Raw genomic sequence first — 20,542 nt, 5'->3', positions numbered from 1 at the left:
ATAGTTCTGTACCTGTACATATATTAAAAACCATAAACTTATACTGATACCTCAGATTCCAATCCAGATTCCATTCAATTCAATCTACTTCAGGCTTCATTTTAGCTTTCCCCTTTTCCTTAGTTAATAACTTTTTTCTTCACCATTGAGAAACTCAGCTCATGATCTACAATATATTTCTGTTTAATTCTAGCATGCACATCAGTTTCAAATTGCTAATCTACGTCCCACACCCTTGTAAAAAACACTTAGTATGTAGACGACAGGATTTCTGTACGGTACATTTGGTCTTATTCTTAGGTATCCAGTCAATATACTATTTACCTCAGTTATTTAGGTGAGTTCTTTTCTTCCCTACCCTCTGCAGAGTTGCTAGGTTACTCATTTGTAATATAGTTGATTCCTTAGTATTTTCAGTTTGGGTCTTTCCCCCAAACCCACACATTGTGGTTTTTATTTTTGTTTATTGCTTTATTATCAGAAATAAAATATATATCCTAAGTCAACTGCACAAAGTTCCTGAAAACTGTCATTAAATAATATTCTGTATGTTTTGGGGTGCCTGGCTGGCTCAGTCAGTAGAGCATGCAACCCTTGATTTCAGGGTCATGAGTTCAAGCCCCACATTGGGCATTGATCCAGCCTACTTAATTAAAAACAAATTTAAAAAATATTCTGTATGTTTTATTTTCTAATTTATTTTAGACATTACCCTAATAAAATTAAATACTGCATATTGAATGATTGTGAACAATATTAAAGCCAGAGACTCCTCCATTTGGATAGAAAACAAAATGTTAAAATGAACTGTAATGTAAAATCAAGATATTTCTGGAAAAGCCCAGATGTCTACCGACAGATGAATGGATAAAGAAGATGTGGTATATATGATGTATATATATTTATATATACATACACACAATAGAATATTACACAGCCATCAAAAATTTGAAATCTTGCCATTTGCAAGACATGGATGGAACTAGAGGGTATTATGCTAAGTAAAATAAGTCAATCAGAGAAAGACAATTATCATATTATCTCACTGATAGGTGGAATTTAAGAAACAAAACAGAGGAAAGGAAGAATAGGGGAAGAGAGGAAAAAATAAAACAAGATGAAACCAGAGAGGGAGACAAACCATAAGAGACTCTTAATCATAGGAAACAAACTGAAGGTTGCTGGAGGGGTGAGAGGTGTGGAAGGATGGGGTAACTGGGTGATGGACATTAAGGAGGGCATGTGATGTAATGAGCCCTGGGTATTATATAAGACTGATAAATCACAGGGGCGCCTGGGTGGCTCAGTCAGTTAAGCGTCTGCCTTCGGCTCAGGTCATGATCCCAGGGTACTGGGATCGAGCCCCACATTGGGCTCCCTGCTCAGTGGGAAGCCTGCTTCTTCCTCTCCTGCTCCCCCTGCTTGTGTTCCCTCTCTCGCTGTGTCTCTGTCAAATAAATAAATAAAATCTTAAAAAAAAAAAAAAAAGACTGATGAATCACAACCTGTACTTTTGAAACCAATAATACATTATATGTTCATTTAATTTAAATAAAAAGGTTAAAAATATCCAAATTACCAAGAAATCATGGATTAAATTTCATATGATGTACTAAGTCTCTGAGGCAAAGAATGTACACGCTTTTATTTTTTTTAAGATTTTATTTATTTATTCATGAGAGACAGAGAGAGAGAGAGAGAGAGGGGCAGAGGGAGAAGCAGGCTCCCAAGGAGCAGGGAGCCCAATGCAGGACTCGATCCCAGGACCCTGGGATCATGACCTGAGCTGAAGGCAGATGCTTTAACCATCTGAGCCACCCAGGCGCCCAGAATTTACACATTTTTAATCAAGAATCTAAGACCATAGGAGTGCCATACTGGCTCAGTTGGAAGAGCATGTGACTCTTGATCTTGGGGCCATGAATTTGAGCCCCATGTTGGATGTAGGTATTACTAAGAAAAAATAAACTATTAAAGAATGTAAGACTGTATTAGAGATTGGAAAAAGCTAGACTTTAGTATGAAAATCACAGATGAACACATAGGGAGTTGCACTTCAGAAATTTTAGGACCTATGCAGAGAGCAGAATAATGCCCTCTCCCCATGGAGGTCCAGTAGAACCTGTGTATGTTAGGATACATTGTAAAGGGAAATTAAGGTTGCAGGTGGATATAGGTTACTAATCAGTTGATTTTAAAATAGGGAGATTATTCTGGATTATCTGGGTGGGCCTGATATAATCACAAGGATCCTGAAAAGGGTAAGAGTTGGTTGGATATGATGTGAAAAGGATCCAACTTGTCATTGCTGGCTTTGCAGATGGAGGCTTTGGAACTGGAAGCCAAAGAATGGGAGCAGCCTCTGGAAGCTGGAAAAGGAAGTAATTCTTCCATAGAGCCTCCAGAAAGTAAGGCAGCCCTGCCAACACCTTGATTTTAGCCCAGTTTGAGACCTATTTCAGTCTTCTCATCTATAGAACTGTAAGATAATAAATTTGTGTTATTTTAAGCCACTGCATTTGTGGTAATTTGTTAGTACAGTAATAGAAAAGAAATACAAGCATCAACCTACACTTGAACTTTATTTTTTAAAAGATTTTATTTAACAGAGTGAGAGAGCACAAGCCCCGGGAGCAGCAGAGAGGGAGAGGGAGAAGCCGGCTGCCTGCTGAGCGGCCTCTGGAATCATGACCTGAGCGGAAGGCAGATGCTTAACCGGCTGAGCCACCCAGGCGCCCCCTACACTTGACCTTTTTTTTTTTTTTTTTTTAAGATTTTATTTATTTATTTTGACAGAGAGAGACACAGCGAGAGAGGGAACACAAGCAGGGGGAGAGGGAGAAGCAGGCTCCCCGCTGAGCAGGGAGCCTGATGTGGGGCTCGATTCCAGGACCCTGGGATCATGACCTGAGCCGAAGGCAGACGCTTAATGACTGAGCCACCCAGGTGCTCCTACACTTCACCTTTTAAAGGTTCTAAATCTTGGTCCCTCTAGGGGCTTACTGCCTTTATTCCCTTTATTCTCTTCCTTTTTGTCTATGCTACAGTCATTTCATTATTAATCAAATATTATCCTAGTTGGCTTTAGGTGTTTATTTTTTGGGGTATGTGACACATAACTATGGTTCAAAGAGTTCTATACAACAATATTTGCCACTCTCTCCTCAATCCTGTTACCTTATTCCCATTCCTCCGCCTATTCCCACCCTTCTCATCTAAGACACCAATCATTTTAATTTCTAGTTTATACCCCCCCCAACGCAGACACTTGTGTTTTCTTATATCCTCTTCGTTCTTACACAAAGGGTACTATCTATATTTTTGCCTTTAAGCAAAATTAACTTTCTGAAATGCAGTAAATTTAGCACAAGAGTACTGAATGACCTTATGGAAATGCTGTTCTGCTTAAATGCTAAGGGCCAGATCGAAATGAATTAAAGCATTAAATGTGAGGGAACCGAAACACTGTAGCATAGTTAACTTTTAAGAAAATCTAATCCTTATCGTCAGTTAGGCTTTACACTAGGTACTTCTAATCACAGATCCTGGTAGCTGAAATCTCACTAACTTTAGTAAACGTGGGTAGCGGGGGGGGGGGGGGCTTGAACTGTGGAGTTGGCACAGACAAATCAGGCTGAGTGGGTGGGTGTGAGAACAGGAAGACATTTCCGTTGACAGGTCTGTGTGTTCCTAAGTCCTTGAATCCTGAAGCTTTCACTTGGGCATTTGCCTAACTATGCCACAGCGTCGTGGTCTTGGTCCCTAAGCCGTAAAGGGGAGCCCAAAACTGTACTGTATTGAATGAGCGGCTCTAGATAGGCACTTTCCCAACGATGTACAACGCCGCCCAAAGTAGCCAGAAACAGGATAAAATATCATATCCGAGCCTAACCTTTCCCTCAAGTGATCTCAATGTTCAGTGACTAGCACCCTCCCATCGCCTGCCTGCGGAAACGAATATTCCCAGGATCCCGGGCCGTTTCGATTGACGTTACTTCCGGGGAAAGTAACCTTTCGCCGGCGGTTGCAGGACTGGAGAGGTCTCGCGACATTTGCTTCCGCGAGATCTGCTTGCTCACTCTAGCGATGACATCCTCCTCCTCCTCCCCGTCGCCTTTCGGCAATCTTCGCCAGTCCCAGCCCCGACCAATCTGCACTCAGATGGCATGGATCAGGGTCTCCCCTCGAACCCCAGTCCGCGCTGGGCGTCAGGCGGCAGCGGCGGGGTGCGAGCTGCACGAGGCCGACGGCAGCGGCACTACGGGAGGGCACGGGCTGGCGACGATCTGTGAGCGTGGGCGGGGCGGGGGTAAGGTAGCTGAGTAGCGGCTCGATTGTTCTGGCCTGGCTATGGCGCCTCTCCTCCCCCCCGCCATGGCTCCCCGTGTCCCTGCTCCGCTCCTCTCAGTGAGTGAAAGTGGCCGCCGCCGCCGCCGGCCCAGCGCCCGCAGCCGCCTCAGCGCCGCCGCCATCTTGGGGTCCCAGGAGCCGCCGAGGGAGCGAGCTAGGAGCGTCCACGCCCAACGTAGTCACCGTCCCCCGGCCTCAGAGAGCGAACCGCGGCTCCACCGTCGGCGGGGCGACCCCCCCCTTCGGACCCCGCCCGCACCCCGCCCCCCCTCCGCCGCCGCCGCGGCGGCGGGGCCCGGCGGCCCGAGGTGAGGCGACTAGACGTGGGCGGGCGAACGGAGGGGGGGGTTGTGTAGGCCCCGTTGCGCCCCTCTCTGCGGGCGACGACTGGGCCGCGTCTTAAAGGGGCCGTCGCCCCCGGCCCTTGGATTTGTTGGGGTTAGTGGGGAGGATGGGTGTGGACACTCCCCGTAGGGTTGGGACCTCAGGGACTTGGGCCTTGTCCTTTCCCCTCTCATACCTCTAGAGACCCGGGGTCACGCGGTGACCTCAGATAGCCGAGGAAGCCCGTGGGGCGCCCACACGTGGGGAGTGTGTTAGACCAGGTGCACGTGGGACCCGGTGGGGCGGTGTCGGGCTAACACGTGTGTGGGTTTGGGGGTGGGGTGGGTCAGGGCGGGGGCTGGTTGAGCTCGAGTGGGAACCCTGTGAGGGTTTTATCTGTCTTCTTAAACAAATGAGATCTAAGAGCTTGATAGTATGTCAGTTTACGGGGAGCAAGTTGGGATATGGGTAAATGGTGTATGTTGCTTGTTGGTGTTAGGTGAGGACAGCCTAACACGTGCACATACTTAGGAGTGTGTAGGGGACACCCATTATGGTCTTTTAGGCTTTTGTAGAACGTCTAGGCAAGTGTCATCCTATTTTGACATTCCTTCTTGAGCTTGCTGATGAAAACTACTACTTCCGTAATCAGCTAGGGTGAAAGCCCCCTACAGTTTAGGAGTGATAGAGCCCAAGAAGGCACTCTATTTTAGTTTACAGCTAACTATGCCCGAATTCTTTGATTCGTACACTGTCTAGTTTCATGTTCGAGTACTTGTTGGTAGGATTTGGAGATGGAATTAGTAGGTTGACTTCTCTAAAATCACAGGTAACCAGCTTACTTTCCAATCAGTGACTTTCATGATTTCCTTTCCCAAGGTGATTTTCATTGTGGTTTGCTAGTGGCTGTGTTTTATTTATTTTTAAGCAACAACTTTATTGCAATATAATTCACATACCAAAAGACTCACCCTTTTTAAATGTACAGTTCCGGGCGCCTGGGTGGCTCAGTTGGTTAAGCGACTGCCTTTGGCTCAGGTCATGATCCTGGAGTCCCAGGATCGAGTCCCACATCGAGCTCCCTGCTCAGCAGGGAGTCTGCTTCTCCCTCTGACCTTCGCCCCTCATGCTCTATCTCATTCTCTCTTTCAAAAAAAAAAAAAAAACTTAAATGTACAGTTCTGTGATTTTTAATATACTCATAGAGTTGTACAGCTTTCACCACTATGTAATTCATCACCCCAAAAAGAAGCCCCCTTAGCAGTCACTCTCCCATCAGCCCTTCCCCTGGCCCCTAGCAACCACTAATCTATTTTCTGTTTCTGTAGATTTGCCTATTCCGGATATTCCCGTACAAAGGGAATCATACAATATGTGTCTTTTTGTGACTGGCTTCTTTCACTTAACATGCTCTCAAGGTTCATCCATGTTGTAGCATGTGTCAGGACTTTGTTCCCTTTTGTTGCTAAATAATACTCCGGTTCCCTTTGTGTTTTATGCTTGAAATTCTCAAGCTCTTCCTTTAAATCAACAATTTGGGATTATTATATGTGGTAAAAGTCACATGCCTACTAGATAATAAAATGAATTTGTGTATTTAGGGTTAAATTCTGTTATTTTAGTTTACTGTGTTCTTTTCCTCTTTAATTTGTTTCAGAAGAATCCAAACTAGTTTTTAAAGATCCATGTGTTTTAATAGGAAATAACTGTAAGGAGCACAAATGTGATTAGAAAACTTTATGACTAATAAACACATTTTGAGTACATCAAGGTGGAAATGTGATTAAGTCTAAGCAACAGACCATAAACTATGGTGTTATAACTTCACTTAATAAGAATTTGTCATAGTATTACGAAGGAATGGTATCATAACAGCTTTTGACTGCTGTTACTTGTGTAGGCATAGGGTTAGGGAGGGAAAAATAGACACCTCTCTGCCCTTCAGATTAAAACTGCTTTGGGGATTTAACATGTCAACATACAAGTTCACACAAAATACAAATGCTGGGATGCAGTGAATTTTTGAGTTGTTGGAACGGGATAGGGTTAATATGATACTTGGAATTTGAGAAAATAAGTGAAGTTGATGACAAGTTTTAAAGCTGAATCTTAAGCATAAGCATTTTGATATGATAGGCTGTAGCATGCAGAGGGTGAGAAGAACATAGTTGCTAATACTTACTAAACACCTATTATGGACACTAATTCTAATCATGAGGGCCCTGGTTCCACAATACCATCATCTTTGGAGTTAGGATTTCAACGTATGATTGAGGGGAGCACAAACATTCAGACTGTGGCTGTACATTAAGTTAGGAATTCAGCTATAGAGCGTTGGATTCACTTGCTAATCATAATGTGGTAGGTTTGCTTAGGGTTGAAAAGATCACGAAGCTTAATGCCTGGCTTTAATAAGTACATAAGAGAGATTTCTATATATGTTAGGTCAGAAGTAGGAGATTAGTAATAGTAAATAGTTAACAAGTTAGATACTAAAAAAAGTCAGTTGGGGCTAAATGCTATCCATATTTTTAATGGACTAAAAGACACTGAATCAACTGTGTGACATGCTTTTATAAACCTTCACTACCAGGAATTGAGATAGCCTGTGTGATGGTCTATAAAGCAGGGTTTTTTTTTTTTTTTTTTTTTGTTAAGTAGGCTCCATGCCCAGCATGGGGCTTGAACTCACAACCCCGAGATCAAGGGTCGCATGCTCTACCAACTTGAGCCAGCCAGGCACCCCTGTAGAGCAGGGTTCTTAATGTCTTTTATGTGCCCTGGACCCCTTTGTAGTCTAAAGAAGCTTGTGAATGCCTTTTCAGAATATGACATTTAAGTGTATAAAATATAGTTCACATATTTAGAAAACAGTTTATGATGTAAGAAATTTTATTACTGAATTAAATAACTAGTGAAAGTCTAATATTGATGGGCTGTGCTGCCTACATTCAGAATTGAAGGAAATGCTAACTTCAGTTACCAGTTAGTGAAAATAAGGATGGAAATTTTTTTCCATCCAAGTTTATGGACACATAGCTAAGTGATTTCATATGGGGCAAACCAGTGGTTTTCTAACAAGAGGAGGACTATTGAGTCTTAAATTCATGTTCACAAGAACATGAACATGACTTCTTACGGAAGGAGCAAGAGGTAGTTTAGGTAAGGGGAAACCTGGTAGTGTAATGGAAAGACATAGTTTTTAGGCTAAAAAAGATTGGGGTTTGAGTCCCACTTACCCATTGGGTAAGCTACTCAACTTTTTTTTTTTTTTAAAGATTTATTTATTTATTTTAGAGAGAGTGTACACTCGGGAATGTGAGTGAGGGGAAGGGCAGAGGAGAGAATCTTCAAGCTGGCATGGAGTCTGACACAGGGCTTTGATGCCAGGACCCATGAGATCATGACCTGAGCTAAAACCAAGAGTCAGACGCCTAACCAACTGAGCCACCTCGGTTCCCCAAGCTACTCAACTTCTTTGAGTTTCAGTTCTCCTTATGTGTAAAATGGGAATAATGATTTTCACTTCTGAAATTAAATGACATATTAACTGTAGGACCAGCATATTGATGAATGTTGGTTTATTTTTGTCTTTGAGGAAATAAACACAACCACAGACCATGACATACATTTAGTTTTGATTTGGGAGAAGGGAAACTATTTGTTAAACAACCTGTATGGCATATAGGATCTACTCAGGGTATTCAAGTATAGGGTTCATCTTTTGGTAATGGGACTAAAACTATTCTTACTTTTTGTAAAAGAACAAATAAGATACCATCAGGTTTGCATGTCACAGCTAGCTCTTCTATGTAAGAAGTTAGTAACTAAGTAGAATAAACTGTGGGTAAATCTTTCTTATTTTTGTGCACGAACAGAAAAATGGCTAGTGAACATCAATATGGTAAAAAGAATGTTTGGGTCACTTTATTCCTGAGAAAGTTGCCTGAGTGTTGCTGGAAAGCCAATAAAATATTAGTAATTCCCTGGAGAGGTATGAAAAAGAAAATATAAAAATGGACTGCATTATCTTGGTACAAAACCACAACACATCCACTCTTAGACTATAGAATGGATTCCAATTATTGCACCTCAAGGAAGAATAAATTAAGCTGGAGGGAAGTTTCCAGAAAATGGCAGTATAAATGATGAAGGCAATGGTAAGGCTTTCACGTGAAGATAAAGAAATTCGACTCGATGATGGAATGATGAAGACTGGGTTGGACTGTGATTAAATTGAATTAGGAAAAACATGAATTATAATCCTGGAAAATTAGAACTAGCTTGAAAGATGAATATTGTTTGACAGGTGTATAATGAGTGGTTTGTTTATGAAACTTATTAGCACAGAAGGTGGTTAAGGCTCAAGAACAAACCAGACACAATGTAAGGGTTACAAAGCCAGAGACTTTTGTGATCCAGTCCTAGTTCATTTCAGGTCAACAAACCATTTAATGATGCGTGTATCTAATGGTTTATGAAACTCCTTACTTTGTTCATTCAATAAATACTTACTGAACACCTAATGAGTGCTTTTTGACCCTCCCAACAATTTGTTGAGCATCAAGGGACTGTGGTAGACTCTGGGGATGTACAAGTGAATTAATCCAGGTGTATGTGTATGTATGGAAACTACAGAGGGGCTCTACAAAGATAAACACACGGGTTATGCAAACTCTAGGTGCCATAGAGAAGTATGAACCTAAATATTCTTTTGAGTTGCTGATATGAATTAGTAGTACTTAGTTTTTTTGTTTTTTTTAAAGATTTTTATTTATTTGTCAGTGCGCACGCACGCGAGAGAACACAAGCAGGGGGGAGCAGCAGGCAGAGGGAGAAGCGGCAGGCAGAGGGAGAAGCAGGCTCCCTGCTGAGCAGGGAGCCCAGTGTGGGGATGTGGGACTCGATCCCAGGACCCTGGGATCATGACCTGAGCTGAAGGCAGACACTTAACCGACTGAGCCACCCAGGCATCCAGTAGCACTTAGGTTTTAGTCTTTTTTTTTTCTTTAGATTTTATTCATTTATTTGACAGAAAGAGACACAGCGAGAGAGGGAACACAAGCAGGGGGAGTGAGAGAGGGAGAAGCAGGCTTCCTGCAGAGCAGGGAGCCCCACGCGGGGCTCAGTCCCAGGACCCTGGGATCATGACCTGAGCCAAAGGCAGACACTTAACCGACTGAGCCACCCCAGTTTTTAGTCTTTTTTAAAAAAAATTATTGAGACATTGTTTTCATTTGTTTAAAGGCCCTAATCTGCCTTGTTAACAGAAGCATTGTAATCCAGTGGCAGTGTATTATAGCTGTGCCCTTTCTAGATCTTAGAGCCAGGTTACCTGGGTTCGAATTTTAACTCTCCCTCTTACTAGCTTTCAGACCTTTGGAAAGCTATTTAAGCTTCAATTTCTTCATCTATTAAATTAGGAGAATAATTTACCTACTTTGTAGAGGATAACTGTGAGAAAAAATGAGTAATTGCTTAGAATGGTCTCTGGCACATAGTGCTCTCAAGAACTTTAGCTATAATGAAGAGTACCATTTTATTTTGACAGTTTAATTAGTTTAAAGTTGTAGTTTATAAAGTATTGAAATCAGAACCTTTTTGAGTAGAAAATATCTCATCTTTTTCTTAGATAAGGTGGGGAAAAATATACAAATAAAGAAGATAGTTACAGTGCATTAACCTTTGTGTTGATGTCAATAGAAATATCTATTAGAAATATCTATTAGATGTCAATAGAAATATCTTTCTAGTTAAGATAACTCAAAGAGGTGGTATTGCAACATTTAGTTCAGTGACTAAAATGTTTCTGTCCTGGATGTTATTCTCTTTTTTTTTTTTTTTTTTTTTTAAAGATTTTATTTATTCACTTGACAGAGATAGATACAGCGAGAGCGGGAACATAAGTAGGGGGAGTGGGAGAGGGAGAAGCAGGCTTCCCACAGAGCGAGGAGCCCGATGCGGGGCTCGATCCCAGGACCCTGGGACCATGACCTGAGCCGAAGGCAGAAGCTTAACGACTGAGCCACCCAGGCGCCCCCCTGGATGTTATTCTAATGTTAGTAGTAGTTTGCCTTTTTTAGGGTCATTCTTAGAATGTAATAGTAGACCCAAGCTCTAGAGCAGGGCTTGGAAATGTTTTCCTGTAAGTGGTCAAATAATAAATCTATGTTTTGCTGGTCACACCTTCTCTGTGGCAGCCACTCAACTCTGCCCTCCTACAATGTGAAAGCAGCCATAGTCAATATGTAAGTGAATGAGTGGGACTATGTTCCAATAAAACTTTATTTATGGGCACTGAAATTTTAATTTCTTATAATTTTCACATGTCATGAAATATGATCTCTTCCCCCCCCCCTTATTTAAAAATGTAAAAACCATTCTCACCTATCAAGAATACAAAAATGGGTGGTGGGCTGGCTTTGACATGCAGGCCATACTGTCCTGACTCCTGCTCTAGAGTCTTTACAACTCCCTGGCTAGGTGATCTTCCGCAAGTTAGTATGAAGCCTTAATGTCATTTTTTTTTTTCTTGAGATTTTATTTATTTATTTGAGAGAGAGAATGAGTGGTGGGGATGGGCAGAAGGGGAGAGGGAGAGAGAGAAGCAGACTCCTCACTGAGCCGGTAGCCTGATGCGGGGCTTGATCCCGGGATCCAGAGATCATGACCCCAGCTGAAGGCAGACACTTAACCAACTGAGCCACCCAGGTGCCCCCTTAATGTCATCTTTCAAATGGAGATAATAGTATCTACATCATATAGTTGTTAGGAATAAGATAATGTATGTTAAATGCTTAGCACCATCCCTGACACAGTGTTTAATAAATGCTGTATATATAATTATCTAATTGAACCCCCTCATTTTGCAGTGAGGCTCTTGGGACCCTGAGAGGATAGCCGATAGTCCTAAAGTCTATGTGTGGCATGTCGATAGCATTAAAGTCACAGCTCTTTACTCAGCTTCTCTACCCAACCATGTTGCTTCCATGGAGGATTGTAGTACCTTGTAATTTACTATTATTTTTTTAAGTAGGCTGCAACTCACGGCATGTTCTATCGACTGAGCCCACCAGGTGCTCCTAGTACCATGTAATTTAGTTAAAATACTGCTTGATAAAACTATTCTATTGGATACCGTAATGGTGGATATGACATTATGAATTTTTCGAAACCCGTAACGCTTTACAACACAAAGTAAACTTTAATACGTACAAATTAAACAAAAATCATTTAGGAGGTGGAGAGGTCCCAGGAAGGAATGCAGGCTGTGACAGGAGAATCTAATTGTATTAAAAGTGTGTGAAATAACTACTAAAAAGGGAAGAAGGGGTGTGCTGACCTAAGTAACCTTGGAAATGACTGGAATCTCAGACAAAAGGAATTTCACATAAGCACTGTAATCTAATTGATAAAGTTGTATCCCATGAAGGTGCGGGTTAATTTTGATACTGTTATATATGTATACTGCAATTGAACAATTAGTAAATAGAGTAAGAGACAGGCTTCTCACTGTTAGAGCGTGAATTTACAGATAAGTAAGGAGAGGAGGCTGGAATGATTCATGTGGTAATAGATGAGAGTTGAGAACATGAGCATGAACTCATGTTTAGCTTAATACAGATGGGTGCATATTGAAATACTTATATACGTGTGTACGTGCTTGGGTTTATACCCACACACTGTGCTGTATCAACTGAGGTTAAAAGAAACCCAGGAAGGAGCAACACCTAGTACCCAGATGTTAGTTTCCAATACCATTACTTAATACAAGGATCCAGAGCTCCTTGGAGAAGCTGATTCTAGGACTGGGCAGGAAATATACAAGATGAGCCTGAACATCTTATACTACCAGAAAGTAAGGAAGTGCTCTCACAACAACCACCCACCGCCACCACACACAACAACCCCCGTGATGAGGGCGGTATGGCAGGGGAGCACCGGAGCCAGCCAAAAGTGCACTCAGCGGCCAAAACTGGAATGCTGTGAGCAGCAAAATAAACTAAGCAGCATTGGATTATAACCCATAATATAAAATCAATATTTTTGACTCTAAAATGCTCTAAATAAATGGTTGAATAAATGAATATACTGTTTGGAATACTGCATTAGCATAGTTTTATGTCCTGGAGCCACTTGTTTGCTTGAGGTCATTCAGACAATACCGGGGTTGAAGCGTGTGGGACTTCGGAGTCAGACTTCTTGGATTTCAGACCTGGCTCTCACACTTCTGGCTGTGTGACCTTGGGCTGGTTACTGAAGCTCACTTTCTTTATCTGTAAAATGAAGGTTATAATAGTGCCTAGGTCATAAAAGGATTAAATGAGTTAATGCATATGTAAGGCACATATGCATATAAAACGTTTGGCACGTGGCTTTTTTAAAAAAAGATTTTATTTATTAATAGAGAGCATGAGCCGGAGGGGGTTAGAGGGAGAGGGAGAAGCAGGCTCCCCACTGAGCAAGGATCCCACTGCGGGGCTCGATCCCAGGACCCTGGGATCATGACCTGAGCTGAAGGCAGATGCTTAACTGACTGAGCCACCCAGGCGTCCCTGGCACATAGCTTTCAATAGAATATGTATATAGCCTTCTTATTACAGTAGTATTTGATAGAACAAGATAAAAAAATTTGGAATCCCACTTGGAATTGTTTGTAATGGAGTCTCCCTCCCTACCCCCAAACTTCTTGAACAGAGGAAAAAGTCTAACTTCAATTTAACAAGTGTTCATTGAGGGTAGTTTGATATACACATACCTGCCTTGTTCTAATTGACTGTATCAACTGTATAATGAAGAGAATGAGAGAAAATATATTTAGTGTTAATAAAATCATTCCATATCTAAGTGACTGAAATGTCTAATGAATGAAAAGCAAGATCCATTTAGTATACAGTTCAACTTGTGCTTATTTACAGATGGTTTGTCCCTGGGATGAATTACCTGAACTTTGATTTCTCAGGCTTCTTTGGGGAACACAATTCAACACAACTTCTCTGTTAATGTGTTCATTTTCAAAATGAAAACTGCCTTTTAGTATAGGAAAACTAAATATAAAAGTGAATTTTGGAACATTGGCTGTTTATGGATACACTTTTTATTCTCAATAATAACCTTTCACCATCACTCATGTAATAATGGAGGATTAACTGTATGGAACTGATAGCTAAAATTTCCCAGCACTTTGTGAGGCATCTCTCTTTTTCACAAGTAACTATTAAGCAAGCTAATGTTATCTTCCCTTTGTTGAGGAATGAAATGAGTTGCTCACGTTTTCTGGGCTGCTGAGTTTCGTCCTTTAATTTCTCTTTTTTATGGGAGCATCTTTTTCTCAAATGTCTCATTCCCTAGAAAAGGTAAGCGTTTTCATGGATCTAGCTGTGAAATTTGTTTGAAATAACTGGTTCTTCAGTAGGAGATCTTCAGCTGTGTTTTCATATTTTTAACTTGATAAATTGTTATTAAATGGGTGCTTTTCACTGCAAGGCTTCAGAAAATATAACCTAGGGACCTCTAACATAGCATAACTTAAAAACAATATTTTTTTTAAGTTACCACGTGGAAAGGTCCATTAGATACCTCAGGAAACAGTTCTTCCTCCCTTTTGGATTTTTGATTTAGTAATATATAAACCCTAAATGCTTAATAAATAAGGATTAAACTTGTTTGACCAAAGGTTCTGTCTGTAGTGTATCTTACAGAGCTCCAGAGAGGCAGTTGTGGTAGTAAAGATTATTCCTTTTATTATTCTGATAAGATGTTTTTGTTTCCTATCTTGGTGAAGATACTCTTCTAGGAAGTTGAAATGATACTTTCCTAGAGGAGAGCACATGCATTATAATTGATTTTTTTCATCTTTGGTAACATATTTCATTTTGCTATAATAGTCCAGTGTAATTAATGAACAGTAGGGAAGGGAAAATGTGGATAAGCATTTTTTTCTTCCTCACGATATGCCTTTGAGGTAGGCCAAAATATTTTCTTTGCCATTTTTGAAATTTATGAAAGAGCTATCCTTTTTTAGCCAGGAGTTCTTCATTCTGTTTAAAATACAGGTATTATTATTTCTGAAACTTTGTGTTTTGGGTAAACTCTGTGCTTGTTAATTTGGTAGACTGTACCCATGCTATTATAGAGATTCCTTTGAGCAGACTGTTTCTGGCCTGCTTGTAGAGGGCTCTGTCAGCCCTTGTTCCTTGAGGACCAGGTCTTTTCCTCAGTCAGTGTCTGGTATATAGTAACCTTTTAGTGAATATTCGATGGTCTGAAAGGAAAGTTTTGGTTCAGCAATCAGCGCTTTGTGATTATTTACTTATTTGCCATGTGCCAGGTTGACCAAAAATTTATTGTTCAACTGTGGATACTTTTGAAAGTGAAGGGTGAGGGGGCGCCTGGGTGGCTCAGTTGGTTAAGCGACTGCCTTCGGCTCAGGTCATGATCCTGGAGTCCCTGGATCGAGTCCCGCATCGGGCTCCCTGCTCGGCAGGGAGCCTGCTTCACCCTCTGACCCTCCCCCCTCTCATGTGCTCTCTCTCTCTCATTCTCTCTGTCTTAAATAAATAAATAAAATCTTTAAAAAAAAAAAAAAAAAGAAAGTGAAGGGTGAGGGACTACTAGTAATTATGCTTAGGACAGTGAATTTATATGGTCTTGGGCAAACCAACTAAGAGGTGTGGTCACCCAAGTCATGAGGCTTCTTTGTTTTTGTTATAGCAGTCTGGTGGTGAAGAATTGGGAATTTGGTGTCACCAACAATAGATCTGAGTTCTAATTCTAGCTTGGGCAAATTATTTAGCTTAACTAAAATGAGAAAAAGATTTGAATTATTGTGAGGATTAAACGGGCTAGTATTACTATGAAAGCACATAGGACAGAAAAGCCTCTCACACTAGTGAGCTCTTATTCAATGTAGGTCCCTTGTCTTCTTCTCCCATCATGCCATACTAGAGTTTCTGCTCTCAACTGAGGCTGGCTTTGAAAGCTTTTTTAATGGTTGAGATTAACTGAAACATTTCACTAAAACATTTTAGTGAATGCAGGAATGTTTTTCAGCTAAGCCAGTGAGCTTATTTTTTTGTTAAATTGTGTAATATGGTGAGCAGGAAATGAATGCGCTATGAAACCTAATTACTGTTACTCTTCCTCAAAATATTCATGAAAAGCTTTTTTTCTCAATTATTTTTTACAGAATTGCTGAAAGATACTTTAATAGTTTCATTTTGGCAAAAGAGTCACCTGTAACCCTTATTTCAACTTAATGGATTCATACAATTTTTACTGGTTAGGGAAAAAATGATTTAAATGAGAATTTCATTAAGTTTCTTATCAATATTTATACTGTGCAGAATTATGTTTTCTCTTTGGGTATTTATTTCCCCCCCCTGTATTTTTTGATATTTTGCTAATTTAGTCAGTTTTAATTGAGATTTTTAAAAAAGGAAACCAAAGAAAAACAGTTTTCATAGACTTTGTGCCTTATTAGTATAGGCATCCACACTGTGAACCAAAGGGAAGTATTCTGGTACCAAGACTTCCAGCTGCTTCTGGTATTGCATGTGATTCCTTATTTACCAAACAGCAGATAAGAAGATAACGTTGAAAGACCTAGGTTTTTTTTTTGTTTTTTTTGTTTTTTAAAGATTTTATTTATTTACTTGAGAGAGAGAATGAGAGAGAGAGAGAGAGCACATGAAAGGAGGGAGGGTCAGAGGGAGAAGCAGACCCCCCGCTGAGCAGGGAGCCCGACGTGGGACTCGATCCCGGGACTCCAGGATCATGACCTGAGCCGAAGGCAGTCGCTCAGCCAGCTGAGCCACCCTGGCGCCCTTGCTCATCCTTTTCAAACTTGTTTGGACTGTTTTGCTTTTCCATATAAATTTTAGGCTGAGCTTGTCAGTTTCTTCAAAAACCCTCTGGGATTGGATTGGAAATCTATAGATAAGAGAGGCTATATAGGAGAGAATTAACATCTTAATAATAATGAGTATTCCAGTCCTGAACATGTAGTAATAGTAACATATGTCTGACAAAGGAATTATATCTATAATATATTAAAGGACTTCTATAACTCAATTGTAAAAAGACTACAGCTTTTTCAAATGTGGTCAAAAAACTTTAACAGGTATTTCGTAAAGGGAGTTATATAAATGGCCAATAAGCGTGTGAAAAGGTGCTCATCAGTCATCAGGGATATACAAATTAAGATCACAGTGAGATACCATTTTAACACCAAGTGTTGGCAGAGATGAGAAGCAACTAGAACTGCTGTTCATTGTTGATGGGAATGTAAAATAGTAGAACCGTTTTGGAAAATTGTTTGGTGGTTTGTTATAAGGTTAAACACATATCTACCTGTGGCCTAGCAGTTCCATTCCCAGGAATTTACCCAAAATGAAATGAAAACCCAAATATCCATCAATAGGTGAATAAATAAACTGGTTATATTCATTATTTTTTTTAAAGATTTATTTATTTTATTTATTTGACAAAGACACAGCGAGAGAGGGAACACAAGCAGGGGGAGTTGGAGAGGGAGAAGCAGGTCTCTTGCTGAGCAGGGAGCCCAGCGTGGGGCTCGATCCCTGGACCCTGGGACCATGACCTGAGGCGAAGGCAGAAGCTTAACAACTGAGCCCCCCAGGCGCTTGGTTATATTCATTCTTATAATGGAATCTGATTCAGTAACAAAAGGTAGTGAATTCCTGATGCATACAGTAATATGGATGAATCTCAAAAACATGCTTAAAAAAAAGAATCCAGACACAAAAGTGTATGTGCAATATGATTCCCTTTTTCTAAATATCTATAGCCTACTAGAAATTAATCAATCTGTGATGATCGAATTCAGGACAGTGATTGACTCTAGGGTAGGAACAATTGACTGGGAAGAAACACAAGCCTGAGAGAATTTTCTGGGGTAGTGAGCTATTCTTATTTATTTTGATAGGGATATAAATTAGATATGTGTATGCATATGTCAAAACTCATCAAACTATATATTTAATATTTGTTTCAATATATAAGTTATACCTCAATTTAAAAATGTTCATAATTTTTCATTTGAAAAAAATTCAGGCAGTACATGGTAAGAATTTTGCAAAATACTGGAATTAAAAAATAGAAAATAGAGGTCCCTCTTAGTCCAATTCCCAGAAACAAACACCATAAGTTGTTTGGGATGTAACTTTTTAGAGATTTTCTAGTCTTACAGTGTAATGGTTAAAGATGAGGGCTTGGGGCGAGCTCTCCCTCCGCTCAGTGGCAAGTCCGCTTCTCTCTCTCCCTCTGTGATCTCTCTCGCTCTCTGACAAATAAATAAATAAAATCTTTAGGGGCGCCTGGTTAGCTCATTCAGTTAAGCTTCTGCCTTCAGCTCTGGTCATGATCTCGGGGTCCTGGGATCAAGCCCCGCATCGGGCTTTCCACTCAGTGGCAAGTCTGCTTATCCCTCTCCCTCTCCCCCTCCCTTTGTGATTTCTCTGGCTTTCTCTCAAAATAAATAAATAAAATCTTTAAAATAAAATGATGAGGGCTTGGGAGTCAGATTGTCTGGATTCAAATCCACATTCCCTGTTAAATTGTATGACCTTGAGCAAGTTACTTAAAATATGTAAATAACATGGTTCCTCATCTGTAAATGGGATAATAGTAACAATCTTTTTATTTTTTTCTTTTTTAAAAATTTAAATTCAATTAGCATAATCACTTTAATTTAAATTCAATTAATTAACATAATAGTAACAATCTCTTTAAACAGAAAATTATTGGGCACGTTCTGTTCTTAGAGGTCTTACACTACTGCTCAAATTTTGTAAGAACCCTTTGTATGACATTTAAATTGGTAAACTGTTGTAAACATTTTTCACAATTTACCATCTTTTTTTTTTATCTTTATTGTTTTGTCCCGTGCAGAAATAATAACATTTTTAACATGTTTATTGAGATACAATCCCAAGTCTGTAAAATTCACCCATTTAAAGTATATATGGTTGGGGCCTCTGGGTGGCTCAGTCAGTTAAGTGTCTGCCTTTGGCTCAGGTCATGATCCCAGGGTTGTGGGATCGAGCCCCACATTGGGCTCCCTGTTCAGCAGGGGAGCCTGCTTCTCCCTCTCCCACTGACTGCCAGTCCCCCTGCTTGCGTTCTCTGGCAAATAAATAAATAAATAAAATATAAATAAAAAGGTAAAGTATATATGGTTTTAGTATATTCATTGTTTTTAGTCTATTCAGAGTTACAACAACCACCACAGTCTAAGTTTAAAACATTTCCATCATCCCAAAAAGGAACCCCTACCTATTAGCAGTCACTACGCATCCTGCCACTGCGCAGTGCCACAGTCTGCCCCCCCCCCCCCCGCCCCTATGCAACCACTGATCTACTGTGGAGTTGCCTTTTTCTGGTTATTTCTTATAAATGGTATCTTACAATATGAGACCTTGGTTGAGTAGCTTATTTACCTAGCATAATGTTTTCAGGGTTCATCCATGTTAGCATCAATCAGTATTTTGTTCCCTTTTAGTTGCCAAGAAATATTCCATTATGTTCATATATCACGTTCTATCCATTCATCATTTGATGACATTTAGGTTGTTTCCACCTTTTGGCTATTGTGAATGTTGCTATGAAGATTCATGTCTAAGTTTTTTTGTGGACTTAACATTTCCATTTGTCTTGGATAGTATACCTAGAAATTACCTATGGTAACTTTATGTTTAACCTTTTGAGGAACTGCCAAACTTTTCCAAAATGGCTACACCATTTTACATTTCCGCCAGAAGTATAGGAGGGTTCCAATTTCTCCACATCCTTGTCAGCTCTTCTTATCTTTATTAAAATCCATACTAGTAAGTGCTAAGCATTATCTCACTGTGTTTTTGATTTACATTTCCCTATGGCTAATGATATTAAAAATTCTTTTCATCTCCTTGGAGAAATGTTTATTCACATTCTTTGGCCATTTAAAAATGAGGTTACTTGCCATTTTATTATTGAGTTTTAAAAAAATACATTTGGGATATCAGTACCTTATCGATAGGTGATTTGGAAATCTTTCCTCCCAGTTGTTGGTTTTCAGTTTCTTGATAGCTTTGTTTATAGCACTGAAGTTAATTTTGATGAAGTCCAATATATCTATTTAACTTTTTGTTGTTTTTGCTATTGGTATAATAATACTTAAGAAACCATTACCTTATTCAAGGTCATGAAGATTTACCTCTCTGTTTTCTTCTAAGAGTTTTATAGTTTTAGCTCTTAAATTTACATCTGTGATCTCTTTACGGCTAATTTTTGTGTATAAAGAAGAGATCCACCTTCATTTTTTTGCATGTGACTATCTAGTTGTCACAGCACCATTTGTTGAGAAGGCTGTTCTACAGGCTTGTTGGTAATCAGTTGACTCTAAAGGTAAGGGCTTATTGTTTGGACTCTTAAGTTCTGTTCCATTGATCTATGTATCTAGCCTTACGTCCTAGCACACATCTTAACTACTGCAGCTGTGTAGTAAGTTTTGAAATTGGGAGTTTGAGTCCTCCAGTTTTGTTCTTCATTGTCAAGATTGTTTTGGCTCTCCTAGGGCCCTTGCCCTTCCATGTGAATTTTAGGATCAGCTTGTCTATTTCTGTAAAAAAAAAAGCCAGCTTGAATTTTGATAGGTGTTACATTTAATCTATATACCATTACCTTCTTCAGAATATTAAATCATTTGATCCAAGAAACATAGAATGGCTTCTCATTTATGTAGTTCTTTAATTTTTTTCAATAATGTCTTGTTTTCAGTATATATGTCTTGCAGTTCTTTGGTTAAATTTATTGCAAAGTGTTTTCTTTCTTTCTTTCTTTCTTTCTTTCTTTCTTTCTTTCTTTCTTT

General features: G+C 39.9%; 1 protein-coding gene across 1 annotated transcript in view; it reads left to right on the top strand.

The window, feature by feature from the left end:
* Nucleotides 1-4,637: 4,637 nt before the first annotated feature.
* INO80 (INO80 complex ATPase subunit) overlaps nucleotides 4,638-20,542 on the top strand; it is a 132,518-nt gene continuing 116,613 nt past the window's right edge. Inside the window, exon 1 of the mRNA XM_032418101.1 lies at nucleotides 4,638-4,658. The gene's annotated coding sequence lies outside the window, so the exon portion shown is untranslated. The remainder of the gene's footprint in view (nucleotides 4,659-20,542) is intronic.

The sequence above is a fragment of the Phoca vitulina genome, unplaced genomic scaffold (genome assembly GCF_004348235.1).
Source record: "Phoca vitulina isolate PV1807 unplaced genomic scaffold, GSC_HSeal_1.0 scaffold20, whole genome shotgun sequence".
Taxonomy (NCBI): Eukaryota; Metazoa; Chordata; class Mammalia; order Carnivora; family Phocidae; genus Phoca; species Phoca vitulina.
Note: the sequence above shows the minus strand (reverse complement) of the source record. Positions and strands in the feature narration are given on the sequence as shown.